The 17,631-nt window shown below is 37.5% G+C and overlaps 1 protein-coding gene across 3 annotated transcripts in view; it reads left to right on the forward strand.

The window, feature by feature from the left end:
• The window catches only part of cdk14 (cyclin dependent kinase 14), a 185,133-nt gene that overhangs the window by 25,740 nt on the left and 141,762 nt on the right, over positions 1-17,631 (forward strand). Inside the window, exon 1 of one of the 3 annotated variants that reach the window (XM_088929678.1) lies at positions 13,064-13,196. The exons of the other annotated variants lie outside the window; for them this stretch is intronic. The gene's annotated coding sequence lies outside the window, so the exon portion shown is untranslated. Of the gene's footprint in view, positions 1-13,063; positions 13,197-17,631 lie in introns of those variants that run through there. 3 annotated transcript variants of the gene reach the window in all.

Genomic DNA, 17,631 nt, shown 5'->3' on the forward strand with positions numbered 1-17,631 from the left:
TTCTACATTTATGTGAACAACACGTGATTTATTAAAGAAATTAAAAATAAAATAATCTACGAATGGCACAGAAGTAGCAACCTTTAACTGTGACCCACTTTTGTTTCCATGACGGCATTAATAATGCAAATGGTGATCCTTGGGATATTTTTAAAGGTCTTCTGCATTCATCTGCTTTATGTGAGTAAACAGCGTTGTTTAAAGAATAACTCTATGTTTAGTTTAATAGGATCAACTTTGTCTCATTTTGTTCCAGCACAGAAGCATTCATCAAAGTGATCTATGGAAAGATATAGAGACACCCTAGATACTGTATCTGAAAATACAGATGCTGTGTGAGATCCATAATGCAGTAGAACACAGCGTGGGTTGTAGCAACATTTTCTAGTTTTTTTACAGAAAGGTTTTACTGCAGGAGGGAGATTGGTAGCTACATGGATGTTAGGAGACCGATTTCCGCTAAACAACCATAGGACTCAAACAGGACATTGCTGACATGGATCAGATTCACTTAAGGTCTTTCCGGTTAGATATTTGTGTAGTCTCTGAAAGAGTCAATCAAAACTGCATGACTGCATCACACCTCATGCTTCTGCAGAGAAAACATATAGAATGCTTGATATACAGTACAGTCTAGTTCTTTCCTTGAGACATGCTGTAACTTTCATTTTAAAATAATATAAAGTGATTTTTTTACAGTCAGCATCACCTATGTTTTGATTTATTCAGTTAAGTTAAATACCTCTTCTATTTTTTTTTCCATATCACACCTCTTTAGTGTTTTTGTACCATAAAAATACCAATGTAAGGTTTATTTGTGATTGTTCCTGCAAAATCAAGTGGTCAAATGCAAAATAAAGTGTACATACAGTACCTATTTTGGATGCATATCACTGTTGTACATAAATGTACTGTACAGTGCTTATGTGTTTTATCAGTTAAAAATTGAAGAAAGGGAAATGAATTAAGAAAAAATAAAAAGAGCGTGCCTAAGACTTTTGTGCCCTATGATGAGCTAGAAGCGTAAGATTATGGTGTCTCTTTATCTCCCTCATAAAAACAATATGTCCACCTCCAGAACTATTCAGCACATGAATCACATTCCACTTATGGACGGTCCAGTTCTCAGTTCTCATGGAAATGTTTTAAAGGTACTAATCTGACTGTCATCACAAATCATAAAGTAAAAAAAAAATACAGCTCACATCTGCCTGGGAAGATCTGGACGTTTTCATTACTATTCTCTGTTTACTGGTGTGTCGTACTCTCTCTGGACACTGCCTGCTTTGACCTTAGTATTTGCCAGAAATAGGTAGAAAATGGGGTTTTGTGGTTTGTCTGCTACAGTTCCTAACATTTGCCTTTTGAAGAACAACATCCTTATATGGTAAAACCTCAAATAGAAAGGAATCTCAAAGAATTTCTCAACAAGAAAGAGAAAAATATTTCTTTAATTTGCGGAGTGACTCTTGAAACATTTCTTCCTGCTGATAAAAATAAGATTCTTATTACTGCCAGAATGCACCGCCTAGGTGTGTCACAGTCCATTTTTTGAAATCTATACAATGATTAGAGGTTAGAGATTGTTAAAATATTTTTGTGCAAAACAGTTACGCTTCTTATTGTAGAGTCCGTATAGACATGACAAATCTAAAGGAATGCGTTCAGAATCTGGTAGAACCATGCATGTTTCAGGAGCGTTTTTTGATCCTTTTGTGTTGTATGAAGATCTTATTATTGTTTATGTCCCAATCCAGGCTAGTCTATGAATGTGAGATCATAACTTTAATGCATGTGCCAATCATAAAAGTGCTCAATGATGAGTTCCCTTTGGGTAGAAGGATGAAACAACAATAGAAATCTATCAAGTACAGGGTTTTTTTTGTATCTGATTGGTGGGTGACTAAAAGAGCTGACATAATCGAGACTTTAGAGTAAGCACTTTTCACTTGACAGAACAGATGTCAAGGGCTATCAGTGTAGCTGAGAATCGTGATGTTTCTGTGATTGCTCTCCATCACTCTTTAACCCACAAAAGCTGAGAATTGTGATGTTCTTAGAGGTGCATTAAATATTGCATGCTTTGTGATATAAAATTGAAAGTAGTCACTCCTGTTAACCAGGCTCTGTCAAGCACACATTGAGGAACACCATGGCAAACTGTTAAAAAGGTGAGATAAACATGTGTGGTGCAAAAGGAGTCATTAAACAAATTGTAAAAATCTTTTCAGAAATATAGTTCCCTTGTTTTGACTTGCCTGTCAACAGCAAAATGTTAGTCCCTTTACCAGAGTGTCTAGAGACTCTTTCACTATCAACACTTGATAAGATGGGCTACCTGATTTTATTGTTGCCATTTGACAAATCCTAAAGGCCTTTAACATTCACGGGCCTGTGATGTGAGTCAGGCCCCTCAGAGTTAAGAGGGACAGCAACAAAAGGGATCTGGTGGCATGCAGCTCCAAAAAAATATGAGTGATAACAGAAGTCTTTTCTAATCCATTTCCCTTGTGAATCCACTGTAATCTCATGCATTTCTCTGATAAAACACTCAGGAGATATTTCCGAATATTCTAAGAAAAAAAAAGAAGCTTAACCTCTTATCTCCCAGTGCTCCTTATCCCTTGTGGAGGTTCTTCTGCATTTCTGGTCTATTTTGAAATGACTGGTATCTTTTTTTAACGTTTGTCCTACAAAGTGTGCTGCAAAATGTTATATAGATCTTGAGAAGCAAATACAAAAAAGGAACAGACAGAAAACCTCCACTAGATCTGGCAGTTAAATCTAGTTCAAGTGTTGCAGGAATTTAAAGCACTCTACATAACTTTTTTTTAGAATTGTTCTAGTTTTCTTCTTCTTATGGTGCTGTCTAGGCCACATGAAAGGTTTGTATAAGGATTTCTGATTGCTTGAAGAGGAAAATATATTTCATATACAAGTGTATTTCAGCTGTGTTTATTGCCATTGAACTGAGTTACCTCACACAACCACATATATAATACATCAGGCCCTCATGATTTATGTGCTTTTAATTAAACTAGGGCTGGAACCCTTTCAGAGCTTATATTCTGGGCGTCAACATATCACTTATACTTGCAACAGATTCTCACTGTAATTAGCAGAAAATTAGCAAAATCTTTGTTGTAACAGGTGTACTGACAATTTGACACATCCTAGGACTTGATCAGTATAACAGCGTACTGGCAAGTTGCCATTAATCACTAATAATAATAATAATAATAATAATAATAATAATAATAATAATACATTCCTTACACTAATATACATTACTTACACTAATATAATGCCTTGAGTGGACACACCACTCAAAGCAATTTGCACATAATGGGGACTCCCCTCCACCATTACCAATGTGCAGCCCCAACTGGATGATGCGATGGCAGCCATAGTGTGCCAGAACGCTCCCAACACACCAGCTCTCAGTAGAACAGAGTGATGAAGCTAATTCATAGATGGGGATTATGAGGAGGCCATGACTGGTAAAGGCCAATGCAAAATATGGCCAGGATGCTGGGGTAACACACCTACTATTTTTGAGAAACACCTTGGTGTTTTTGAGGAACATGAAGAGTCAGGACCTTGGTTTAATCTCATCCGAAAGATGGCGCCTTTTTACAGTATATTGTCCCCATCACTATGCTGGGGTATTAGGACCTACACAGACCACAAGGTGAGTGCCCTCTACTAGTCCCTCTAACAGATCATCTTGACATGATGGACTGTGTTAGGAAATTGCTTCCCCTGAACCCCCTGATGTCAGTGACAGTAAGATGACTTAGTTCAGCCTCCAGCATACCAGCAGCACTTCAACTTCATTCAACAGACTAAATCACATTGTCACTTATAACCAGATTACTTTCTCACTAATGTTGTGAATTAGTGCAAATGCAACAGTCAGAGTCACATGAGTGTATCATGGTCAGTCATGAAGGATTAATGAACCAAAATGACACCACAAAGAGATGTATCTGAAGAGATACATGCATAAATGGAGTGACACAATTCTCTTGATGCTCACTTTTATTATTAAATGTACATTAAATATACAAGTGTACAAATAAATGTACAAGTCTTTATTTGTTTGCCTTTTTGGTCAGAGGTCAGAAACAGAGTGGAGAATGGCATTAAAGTATGGCATTGTTCTGTCCTAAAAAGCATTAAATAATAATATGATTTAGACAGTCCTTTCCATCTCAAAGAATCCCATAGCGCTTTACTTATTAGAAAGGACCCACTTCATTCCCCACTGACGTGCTGCCTGCACCCATCTGACTGACAAGCAGCAGCCATTCAGCTGCCCCACTGCACAGCAGACCAGGTGGAGAAAAACAGAATTCATCTGAAACTTGAGGAAGCCCAGACTGTGTACACCCAGAATGGTAAATCATGCTGCGTGTTTAGTGTGTGGCTCGATTGCTTCTAGAAATGTGCTAAGACAATATACGTATGCAGTGGGCAGCCCTCAAAAATATATTTGCCACTCTCTTTATGAGTGTGCTATGATTTTCTGAGTGCACTGTGAATCTTTTATCACATCAGCAAAAAAAAATATACAGTGCTGTTTTCTCAGCTGCGTTTTTGTAGGTCTGTGTAGATCTGATCCCTTAATTCCTTCTGTAGTGCAAGAGGTAAAATCACAAAGCCAATTTTAATAAAATATTAATCCTGTTGATAACAGGAATTTGATTATACTAATAAAGGCTGACCTTAATGTACAGTGGAAGGAACAGAATACATTTCGGTTTAATCATGGTAAAGGAGTGCTAAAGTATAGAGATATCAAGGATGTCACAAACCATTGGAAAACTGCAAGGTTACCATGCAGATGCACCACAGTAAACTAATCGGGCTAGAGCTGTGATGTAGAAGTGAAAAGCAGGACACAAATATAATGTTACTGTAGTTCATAAAGGAATTGTTTTGTGGTCAAATCTGATAATGGTTTCGCTGCATTTGACTTAAATCAGGGTTATAAAACTCATTTGCCAGGAATTGCCAGATTCTGTTTAAATGTACTTCAAATGTGCCATACATACCTGTATATTTACAAAAATGCATGCCAAACATACATAAATCATTGAAATACTTGGCACAGCCACTACACACTATTCTTTGTTGAGCTTAGAGTGTTTATTTTTCAGCAACATGCCTCCTTTTGAAATGCAAATCATGCTAATTACCCCCTGAGTATGGAATGTATTTTAGTATTGCTAACTGCAATTATTTAAAATCTCATAGCTGTAATCATTGCACAGTGCATCTCTGTTCTGTTGAAAAGAATATTGCTGGGATGTATCACCTGGTGAACTGCAGGGCTGCAGTGTTTAGGATAAGCACCACCAGTAAACTCTGCTTGAGAAACTGATACAATGCTGATAAGATGTTAAACATGTGAGAAGCAGCTCACCCTCTTTTGTAAATAGCAGTTTCTGTGTTTTAAGTGGGGACAAAGAATCAGCAAAAAGCAAGCTTAAAGGGATGTTGTGTGACAAAAAATGCAGAACACTTTTCTAGAAATCAGCAGTTTAACAACGGGGATAAATTTAATTCTAAAACTACTGCAGATTTAAAAATCACATGATAAATTAAAGCAATAAATTGATTAATTATTGATTAAATCAGTGTAGTACCTTATTTACTGCACTGCCATTTCCCGAGGCCTAGTTGGAGCCAGCCCACAGGCCATATACTCTAGTTTGACTCCCCTGATTCAATTGTCCTTAAAGTCCTCTGATTAGGATTTTAGCCTACACCTCATTAAAGTTGTGGGCTAGACATGGCTGTCTGGTTCAGAAAGCTGTTTTAATTTCAGTAGTTCTAAAATAATTACGTACTGAGCTCTAAAATAACCAGTTTTCAATGCAGCTCTTTTGATTGTTCCAAAACAATATAGAACAGTACCTGTAAAATAACCACCACATTTCTAACACAGCTTTTGATCCAACCAAATGAAACACTGCAGCAGCAAGAAACAGCAGGGTGCACTTTTGAGAATAAAGAACAGATATTTAGACATGCAGTATATTTTAAGTAAAAAGCCTGAATTAAAAAAAAAACTACAGGATAATGCATAATTATAAAGCAGCAAACAGGTCTGTTCTTTTTCAGGGCATTCCACAAAAGAATTAAGTTTGAGGTTTGTTATCAGGTCACTGAAAATAAAAAAAACATAGAATGACCTTAGTGCAGTTTTGTAGTCAGGTTTTTTTACAATCCTTTTATACTCCTCTTCATAACATAAGCTTCTTGCAGTCTGGTATTGAGCCTCTTGATCTGCTTATCTTTGTTTGCACTCTGATATACTTCTTGTTGACCTTTCAGTCCATAAACAAACATGTCCAGCAACTAGCTCTATTGGAGTGTCTTTGTGTTCCATTGTCTTAAATAAGTAAAATACGTATTTCATCTGGCCTATATATTCATAAAATACATCATAGAAAATGGCATAATTTTGTAAATCTCATATTATCACACAAAAATTAAGACTGCTTTTTAGTATCTTTTTGCTTCTTTTTTCTTCATTTTCTAATTACTGTTGTTATAGAACTTTTCACACATCTTTTTGACTGAATATTTCACTTGTGTTTCTTTTAGTTAGCATGAGTGAGAAACAAAAGATCTACTGTAAGAGTTGCATTTTTTCACTTTAGTCCCCAGTAATTAATTGTTAATGATTCAGTTCAGACTAGTTTGGTTTTTGGTGCCAAACAGTATAATATCATACTCTCAAATGCAGTAGTGACTCTGTTGTCCTCAAGTAATCTGAGATTAGTAAACAGGAGCAGCACAGGTCTTGTTATAGAATATAGGTGCACTTGAATTAAAATATGGAGGTTATGAAAGTTGTATGTAAAATTGTTTCTTTCTAGAAATGAACATGGATCTAATGGTCTAATCAGCTAGAGATGAAGCCAGACCAGGGAAAGGTTAGATTTTTGATTAGAAGAGGGAAACGGGTTAAGGGTGACCTGTCCCAATAGGCAACTTAAAACCATCCATGAGTAATTAAAGTAAAGTCATTAAGAGTGCAGGTTAGAATAAAACCCAGAGGACACCATGGCATCGGTGCTTTAGGATGTTATTACTAAGGCCTGCCAGTATTGACTTCTGCATGGCACATTTCATCATCTAAACATGTACGTTATCCATTTTTTTGTTCTTTCACGGTTTTCAGACTTAGGACTGTATAGTAGCTGTCTGTTTCATGAACGGTGGGTACTGTACACAAAGCATGCAATATTGACAGGATAACAGATAACATGAATGGATTTTGTGAGATACTGCACTGCCTTGTGTTCCTGGGGCTGGTAGCCCTCTCCCTGTGGTTTAAATAGATCCGCTGTTTAGAAACGTGTAATAAACCTGGTAAAATTGCACTGTAGTGAGAAAATACTCGTACTTGGTAATTGTTTTCATTAATATGTGTTGCACTGGTATACAACTGGTTGATACTCTACCTTATACTGTATCTTTGGCTATCTAAAACATGTCTAGTTTCTTTAGAATGGGTTTTTGTTTTTGGACAGACACAATAAATAACTGTGCAATAAAAAGTGCAAAATATGAAATATACATTTTCATTATATTTCTGGTAATTATATATTCATTTTTCTAGAAATATGTTATTCATTATAATAATAATGTATTTATTCATGATATTTCTAGAATGTGGGTTTCTAGAAAGGCACATACAAAACACTTACACTCATTTAATGCAAATTGAAGTAAGATAAAGAGGAAATAATAGAAGCACATTGAACAGGCTCAGTTAAACTAAGCATCAAACTAAAAAATTAAAAGCTCTAGTGAAAAGAGGAAGAGTATATTGAGCACATGAGCCACAGAATTCCGGACATATTTTCTTCCTTAGACAGTAACCTATTAAGGGAGGAATTACAGCAGTCTAATATAGATTAAAATAAAGGCATGTATAGATATTTCTGAATCAGACAGGCAGTTCAAGGGTCTAAACCAGGCAGTGTAACACCTGTGGCTTCATGTGCTAACGTGCTTCAAATAACAACACAGGATCAAGAGCAAGACTGAGGGTTATAACTTCCATCAAAAGTTTGATTTCAGCACCATCAACAACAGCACTGAAGTTGCCAGTCTTGAGGAGCTGATGCTGAGTGTGTATGAGTCCAATCACAGTGTGTTTTAAGAACGTTCTGTTGTACCCAAGTCCGCATCTTGGCTCCTGCAGTAAAGAAAGATATTGAGATCTTGGAATGGAATACAGAGTGTAGATAGCACTGGCGTAGTCTTATGGCTCCTGTGCTTTAACACCAGCTGGCAGGCGTGCAGTCTCTGTGCCAGGGAGGATTTCAATAGGTGTGAGAGTGAGAATGAAGAACTTGCAAGGATTGTCATTAAAGATTTGTGACGATTTCTGCAAGAAAGATCCTGAGTGATTTGCAACTCACTCACTGGGGAAGAATATTCTAGGACTTAGTTTATCAGGCTCCAGTGTCTCATTACGGAAGGTGATTAGTGCTGATTAAAGTGAAGATGGAAACCTGGGTGTAAAGGATTAAGCTGAGTTAAGTGCACCAGGGTGTCTCTGTATAAAAGGACCCAAGTTTGTGTTTCATGTAATGGAGAGACATGCTGAGTAGTTGAGAGGAATTCTCCAGCTCTGCCCTTCTTGAGATTGACTGAAGATGGACGAATTGAGCTGAAGAGTAGAAGAGGAATTAAAATTAAGAACTGAACAGTGCACTGTGCTGCCTTCTCAGAAAGGGAGCCATTGGTACATCCTTTAGCCCAGAGGGGTTCTGTAAGACACAAACGCACATCTGTTAAGGTGACACGCTGACTTTAAGCTGCATTTTGTATATATAGTTTTTGTTGAAGCCATATTTGTCACTGATAATGCAAATTTTATGTTGTAAAAATTTGCTAGACACGAGAAGTGATTAATTCAATTATGGCAGTAGCTATTAAATGTTTAACCATAATATACTTTTAAACGTGATAATGTGATACAGTGATAATCTTCAATTAATATGTAAACTAATTTTCAGACATCGCGAGTATATAGAGGTCGCTGTTTGCATTAATGTAAAGGATTTTGGAAGGTGTTTGATATTTCATGTTAGTACATTTTACCTAATGTTGTGCCATTTCTGAAATGGACTAGAAATATAGATGCTTTTATATGCAGATGACAAATAATACACAAGGAATGACCCGATGTTGCAAACAGCCATTGATTTCAGTATTACATATGCACAAATATATATTTTTTCCATTCATTTAAACAATGCACCTGTTTGCAATTGTTTTACAATAAACATGCTGAATTAGTACACACTAGTGAAATTGCACACATACCTGTATATAGACAGACTTATGTAAGGTGTAGCATGATGAAATCAGTACAGCTGAAGGATAAAATGGCTCCTTTCTGCATTCCTGCTTGGATAGATCTGTAGCATCTACCAGACAGAACAGGCAGAAACAGCAATGGACTGAGTAAGACTGATCACCAATAACAGGTATAACCTAATTTGAGGTCTTTTCAGGTTAAAGTCAGGCAAGAGATGGTAAAACACAGCCTCAGATCTTAGATGTAGACCCAGCAACATTCTCAATATGACACTTGGCACTGTGTGACATACTTCCAAATCACAATGTAGCAGAACATGTAAGCACACTCTCAAAAATCTTTTTTAGTAAGTCTGCTTTATAATATCCTGAATTGTTTCAGAGTTTTCAGAGTTCTGAATTAAGAACTGAAAACAATTCAGAATGAGGAGTGTCCTCTTAAAAAAGGAGTCTGTCATCATTGTCCTAGAGAGCCACAGCACTGCGCTCATTGTACTGTAGGTTATCTAACAAAACTGGCTTAAATTGTCATGGGTTACTTTAAATGGTCTGTGGGTAGAGATATGTAGAGAAAACATATTAACCTGTACTACTTCAAGAAATCATCAGTCTAATTCAGTCGGTGATAATTCAGCTGGAATTAAAATTGGAAGTTTTTCAATCACTCCTTTGCTTCTCCAGTACCAGGCTTGAAGATCTCTGCTCAGATGCCTACATTAAAAACTGAATTGCCATCTGTTCGTTCTTCTCCGTCTCCACTGCCATTGCAGTGCTGCAGTTTGCAGTAGTGTTTGGCTTCATTGCTAAAAAAGCCTTAATTTGTCCTCTCAGTTTAAAATATTTTATCATTGTATGCATATAGCAGTGGTAAAAATGGTAATGATAATGTTGTCAAAGCATGGGTTGCTGAATTGCTTAAACTCCTTGTGTCACTGTGAATTGCGAGGGAAATGTTACTTTATTTTACTCCACCATCTCTCTCCAGTGAATGTGCTTGTTGTGTAATACAGTAAGTACAGATAAATGAGCAGAAACTGGGTGACATGCAGATGAGTGAATTTAAAGGTGATGATCGAAAGACGTCATGTAGTAGTGGTACAGACTCAAGGCTGTCAGTCAGGTGAATGGCCTAGAAAGTCAGAGCCAGCTTTGCACTCGATCTTCCCGTTAGTGGATGAGACAAGCATCTTGTCTCTGTCCCATCACTATCTGCATTGTGCACAGTGCTTGCTGTACTCTGCTTGTGTCATTCCTCCTGTATTCAGTTTAAGCTGGCAGGGTGTCAGATGTTGTCCATTAATAATGCATGATGCAAAATGTTCTTTCTTGACAAGACTCACAGCTAATCTACACTGAAGAACAGCATCTTCCAGTAGTGACATTTAGGAGGTCCATCATGCAGTCTAATTAAGTTACTGTGTTTTGGGGTCACAAAAGCATTTTTGGATGCTTCAAACAAGTACAGTCACCCTTAGTGAATTTTTAAACATGCATCACATACTATAAATTTTGTACTAGATGTTTGTATACTTTTTTTTACAACCTACTAAATGTCACAATTCCCTGTTAAACTGTACAGATGGTGTATATAGTTCAGTTGGTGTTATGACCTCTGTGTAAAATGTAAGACAGTACCAAGTGTGAACAACTTTTACGTCCTGGTGTGATTGCAGTGACAGTTAACTTAGTACCAAAATTTGTCTGAACACTTGTTTTATTAATTTTCTCAGGGGGTGTGGCTATTTAGAAATACAAACCTGTTGACACTCCTAAAATGATGAGTATTAAGGTGCTGGGATATAAAATGTTAAATGATGTTCGGACAAAAAATAACATGAAGGTGTTGGCTTAAAAAGCAGAAGCATCACCAACACACTGTGGTACCTTTAACAGGGGGCAGATCGGTTCTGTTTTTAATGAGGCAACAGTAAAATATAAATCCCATATTAAGGAAGTGCTGTCTAGTGTAAGTGATAAATTACTCTTTCATTAAATTATTATTAAATGATAAATACGGAACATATGAAAGGATGGGATTGTTTGTTTAATGAGAAGCTTTTCCGTGAATAATCTGTGTAATTTCAAAGCTGCAGACAAATGTGAAAACATATCACTAGAAATAGACAAACATGCGTTAAAGGCACTGTAGGATAAAAACATTAAACACAGCGGCTGGGTACATTTCAGTGTGCAGAGTATTTGAATCGCACTGCATAGAGTTTTCGCTCTTATTTAGTGAGCAAGACAAAAAAAGATTTTTTATTTATGCCTGATATTTTTCTCCTTCAGGCATTATTTGCAATTGGCCATTGAAGGAAATAAATGGTGAAAAGGTTCTTTTCAGTCTAGCAGTTGGTGGAGGTAGTTGTTCAAATAAAAGCCTCATTACTGTGATTCACCATTTTTTGAGGGAATCTAAATATGAAGAAATCTTGCTAGCAGTGACATCTACGTTTCATTTATTTATAATGCTTCTGTGGAAATTTATGTTTGAACAATACACATTTAGGTTAAAAGATAGCTTTGGGGCTTTCATTGTTGATTCATGAGGTTTTTTTCCTCTCAAATTCCCTGCTATATTTTTCTGATGTATCTCCCAATGTTAAGCAATATAATTGTTTTTTATAGGTTCCATGTGAGCCAACGGCTATTCCTATGGTAACTAAAGCCCTTCAAGGTTATCTGTGAGGTGGAACCCGCTTCCTGTTGTGTTTGCCATGTCAGACACTGCCGCGGTTGTGGTGTTCACCAAAATAAGAATTGATGACAGGCATCTGTCCTGAAGCGTGACAACTCAACAGCGTTTACTGTCAACCTCCCGTTCAAACTGCTGCTTTATGGAGATATGCTCTCAAAACACAAATCACCAAATCTTGAAAAAATGATTTTATTATAGCATGCTGCATTTAATAGAGCAATTAAATCACTTCGTATATGTTGTTCATGCATGAACATAAACGATTGGCTGAAATCTAAGACTAATGCTTTATTCTAAGATTAATGCTGAACTATTGCTTGTTCGGTAAACTGTCTTTTGCTATTATTAGTAATAAACAAGTACTTTTAGTGCTTGTACCGTACAAATAGAAAGGTTTTAAGATTTCTTTCAGTGAAATACTTAGCAAGTTAAGATAATCAATTATGGCAGCAAGCTGAAGTTTACTTTTTGGCATTTTGATTTGATTGTACTAAAACGCAGATTACTAATATTTAGTACCATTTAGTCTTTATTGAAATGTGTAAAAAGCACCCACAGTACTAAAAATACTATAATTACATTTGATAGTTCACAGAGAGATTTATCCTATTGTTGTTGCTCATTCCAAATAAAATTTATGTGAGCTTTACAGGCCATGGTTTCATATTTCATTTGAGTGGTGCTGTGCTGCGAATCAATATCTTTTTAAAAATCCACACTACTGTAAATTGCCTAGACAGCATACGCATGGCTGCAATGATGCTGCATAGGCTGCCTATATCAGCTTCCTTGAAACTCCACAGGCTATTCCATCTTCTTATAGGGTTTGTATATGGTCCCTGCTCTTTAATTTTCACCCACTTGAAAGCAAGCTTGTTTCTCTGTGGTGTGTCGTACTGCGTTTTGAGCGTCTACCGTAGTCTGAAACGTATGCCAATATTTGTCAGCGGTGTATGAGAGGATTACAGTTGATTTGTCTTTTGGAGTCCCCCCTCCCTCTTCTTCCGCTTTAGTATAACCTTTCCATTTCAGCTTGCTAGGGCAGAAAGATGTTTTGAGTTCATTTGCTGAAAGTGACTGGCCTGAATGCATTTCATCCACACTTGAGAGGCACAGGTGAACTGTTCCTGCAAACAGTTACTGCATTAAGGTAAGACAAGCAGTTTGATTTGATTTGTTTTAAAGGAGCAATGCATGCTTCGTGGAGCAGCATTCCCTCGGCAGTGCACACGCCTGTAAACATGTTACAGTTTAGGCGTACATGTCTTGATAAACCTCTGCTGTTAAATGTGCTACACACAGGTCCACCCGGTCTTGGGTTCTCAGGGGGATTCCGTTTGGAAGGCAAGTGCTTTGCCCGCTCTTTCGGAACAGGTGCTGAGAATATTTTGGTTTCAGCTGGGATTTTCTTTTTGTAGCGGAGGTTTTATTTAGCGATGTGAATGTGTGGGCTTAATATGTGCTATTATATTGTTCTGTTGAAGAGATAGTAATCTCAGCTCACGCTCAGCTTCATGCCTTCTGGGATAAGCCAGTGTAGGATGTGACAGGCCACTTTGCCCATCTGTGAAAGCCTTATACTGTATGTCACAACTTGCTCTGGGGTTCATCATTCTGTCAGAAGTATTTGCAGAGCTTTGCGTGTTGGACTTTTCAAGGTACGGGGTGGGGGTTAACACTGGTTGAGTCTTCTTTCTTGGGTTAGATGGTGGGCCATTTCGTGGTGGGGAGCAAAAACGAAGAAAGTGACAGTCCGTTTCTCCTCGAATATTAAAACAGTTGAAGCAGAATTAATTTAGTGCAGCAGCCTTTTCTCTGTTTCATTACAGCTGCGTTCCATGTTTGTGCTGTGTGTTTGTGGAAAGAAACACGTTTTGTGAGATTCAGAGAAGTGGGTTCTCGAATTGATAGGCACAGTGCACAAGACTGAATCAAATGGTAAACAGCACACTTGAGTACAACAAGGAGCAATATACATGGACCCTTTTAGCAAGCACTTAATTAATCTAAGCAGCTATAAGACATTTAAGAAAAATGCATGCAGGGAGAGATATTAATTATTTATATGATTTATCCTCAAAAATAACTTCCTTAATTGTTAAAGGTGCACAGATTTGATGGACACTAGTGCTCTCAGAGAAAAGTTCATGAACTGTGAGTTTTTTAATCTTGGTCAGAGTCACATGGCTGTTTAATTCAGCACACATCTCCAGTTGCAGTGGCCTTTCCCTGGAACAGAAGGCCTGTACCTCTAAGGAGGGATTCAATTAAAATGAAAATACTTCATCTTTTATCCAAATCGCAATATCTGACTTCTCCTTTGTCATAGTTTATTTTAATAAAAATCCAGAAAGAGTTGTATTGTTACTCTGACAATCTGCAGTTCAATACTGGATTTCAGCCAATAGTAGCACAATATTCTGGGCTGGAGGGAAGGGAATTACAGTAGTAATAAGAAGACAAAGTCAATTTTCTCTTTCTTTTAAGAATATAAGAAAGGTAACAAATGAGATGAGGCCATTCAGCTCATCCAACTGGGTTGTAAGTTTGTAGCTTATTCATTCAAGAGCTATCCAGCTGTTTATTTAAAGAATACAGGGCATTGGCTTCAACAGCATGGATGGGCAGCTTGTTCCACACTTCCACAACCCTTTGGGTAAAAGAAGTGCCTCCTGTTCATGGCTTAAAATGCACTTCCACTTGTGTGCTCCAATTTGTGAACGGTTTGAGCATCAGGTTAACAGATGTTTGAATTTTTCCTTCTTTCATTTGATGGCATTGTTTACTTTTACCATAAATTTTAAAAAGTGGTGGTAAATGTAGACCAGTAAATACTTCAGTTGTCTGGACTTAATGATCCAACAAACAAAAAATCATAATGCTTGCATTATTTCAATTCCTGTGTTCAGCAAGTACAGAGCAAGGTTTTCGAATTTCAGCTCTATTAAGTCCTTCCAGTTTCTGTTATGATAAACAAAATATGAGTACTTGACATTTATGCGCTTTGCCGTAATTTATCTAAAATACCTTTTCAGGTCTGTACCTTGCTGACCAAGCAGTGTTTTATATAGTACGAATATTCAGGCAGTAACCTCATGTGGCTTATGTTGTAGGTGGAATATACTTGAGTCAGGAGGCCACTGGTTCATGGCAGCAATAAAGGTGATATATCTTGTCCAAATCAAACGTGCCCTTTATAAGCTATAAGGAATTTGACATGGATGATCCTTGTTACAGAGTTGGAACAAAAACAATACCCTCTGTGTTTTCACAGGAATATCAGAGTCATTGCCTCCTTACCTTGCATTCCATTTACTGTCAATTTCCATTAACTTTTTAATGCACTCAGTTCCTAATATATACTGTGAGATGAACAGAGTGCACATTTATCATCTTTGCTGAAGGATTCTAATTAAAATGGGAGCATTATACATGAGATATAATTTATCTTGACTGGGAAGGTGCAACAATACCTATTTTTGGGGGAGGTATTATTTTTGTAAGAAGTGCTTATTCCCTATTAAGACGTGATTCAAGGTTGGATTGCAAGAGAAACTTAACTGACCTGAACATTGTAGCATCTCATTTTGATTTTCATTGTCTTAATGGTTGGTATTCCATCCTGCTCTAATGTGCCTTATATCAAATTGCACTGCTAATGTCTTATTATATTCCATTTCTCCTTTTGATTGGGTTAAATCACTTTACCAGTTCAGGAAGTTCTGCTCCTTGTGCTTTTTTACACGGTGGTTATTTTATCCTAGCTCAGCAGTGGCTGTTCTTTCTGTTTCTGTTGGATCTTTAGAAAGGTGGAATTAAATAAAGTGAAAATTGCATAGATGCCCAAATGTAGGAGTCTTTTTGAGTACATATGTGTCTTTTCTTCAAACAGCTTTAAGAAATAATGACTGGCTTGTAGCAATTTAAAAAAAAAGCTTTTGGATAGCCCTCATTTTCTGTAAAAATGGCACATTGAGAACATGTATACATTCCAACTGTATTGATGTGCAGTTATTTATTTCCAAGAACATTTTGCAGCTATTCTATTGTAAAACTGCCTACTGATGTGTGTATGTAGTGTTTATTACCTTGTTCTTCTAAATGGCACTTTATTTAGTCTGAGTCATGCACATTTATTACCACTTAAAAACTTTAGTTTATTAGTACATGTCAGCCGCTCTGTTTTTTACATTGTCGTCATGCTTGGGTTGAAAAGGTGAATTACACTGTGGAAACAGTTACCGCATTGCTGTTTCACTGTAAGTTAAGTTATATAAAACTTGAGAGAATTTGCTATGCCTCTGTAAATGTAAATTCCGGCCATCTCGATGGATATTCTGTTCTGCAGAGGTGTCTTCAGTGGAGCATGTGTGAGGGTGATTCATCTGTGTGATTGATAATACTCACTGGAACAGCAGAGAAGGGGAAGCCTGCCAGATTAGTCATTAATACTGTACCTTTTTTTTTCCTCTCAGGCAATCAGAGCCAAGAATTCTGTACTAATCACTCTGAGGGTAATTGTGTGCCTGGAGGTGAAGCTGAATGCACTTAAGGGCAGGTGAATGTATTCTGTATCAAATGCCAGTGACCACTTAAATAGGCCCCATTCAATATTTCAGCATAAAGATTATTGAGATTTAGAGGTGATTGCTTTACAGTAGATACTGCATCTTTCCCCTTGAGCATATAAAAAATTGCAATAGAGACAAAGGCAATGGGAAACAGAATGTCCTTTGGACCTGTGATGAAATGCTGATGCTTTCTGTCCTGAATAAAAAATGTCAAGATACGGTATGTAATTCCACTCAATTTTTAGTTTAAACAGCATACAACTGGGATCCCCCAGGCAATGCATGCTGGGCTTGAGTTTGGGCTCTGTACCATTTGTTTGAAGTGGTACAGTACTTGCTTCACACTTGAGAGCTAACTCCTGCACTGGCACACTGGGAGCAAGACAAGAGAGTATGTTGGATGTCTCTGATAAGAGCATATTTAGAGGAAAGATGGCATGATTCTCACCCCATCCCAACCTTGTACTGGTTTGGTAGTAAAGTCAAGTTGACAAGCAATTGCCCATTTCGAGATTAGGGAATTTAAAGAGAAAATCACCAGTTTCTGAAGTTTTCATTTTTGTGTTATATGCACCTGGAAAAGCCAGTTGTGTGTGTTTTGTGTCTCAGCTCACGGTTACCGACCCTGTGACCTCATGCAGGGGAGAATGAGGAAGTGCACGCAGACTCCTCCAACCTGGCCACCTTCAAGCCACTTGTCTTTTAACACAGCACAGGAAACAGCCCTGTGCCAAAGGTTCAATGCTTATTAGTGGAGAGACCCGTCACTCACTGTCCCCAACCACAAACCCGAAGCTCCCGTGAGGTTACTGTATTTTCCACGAGCTGAGAGAGCCCTGGTCGACGAATACCAGCATACCCTTGGTGCCTTGTGGTCAATTGTGCACTTTCTGCTGCTTTCAAGAGTCCCTGCCGCTTTCGGTGAGTGACACGACCCAGGCTCTAGCCCACAAAGCAGCGAGTTGTACCTAGCCTTTACCGATTCAGCCTCTTGTAAAATCGCGAAATCCTTGC

The sequence above is a fragment of the Atractosteus spatula genome, chromosome 12, assembly GCF_055471065.1.
Source record: "Atractosteus spatula isolate fAtrSpa1 chromosome 12, fAtrSpa1.hap1, whole genome shotgun sequence".
Classification (NCBI taxonomy): Eukaryota; Metazoa; Chordata; class Actinopteri; order Semionotiformes; family Lepisosteidae; genus Atractosteus; species Atractosteus spatula.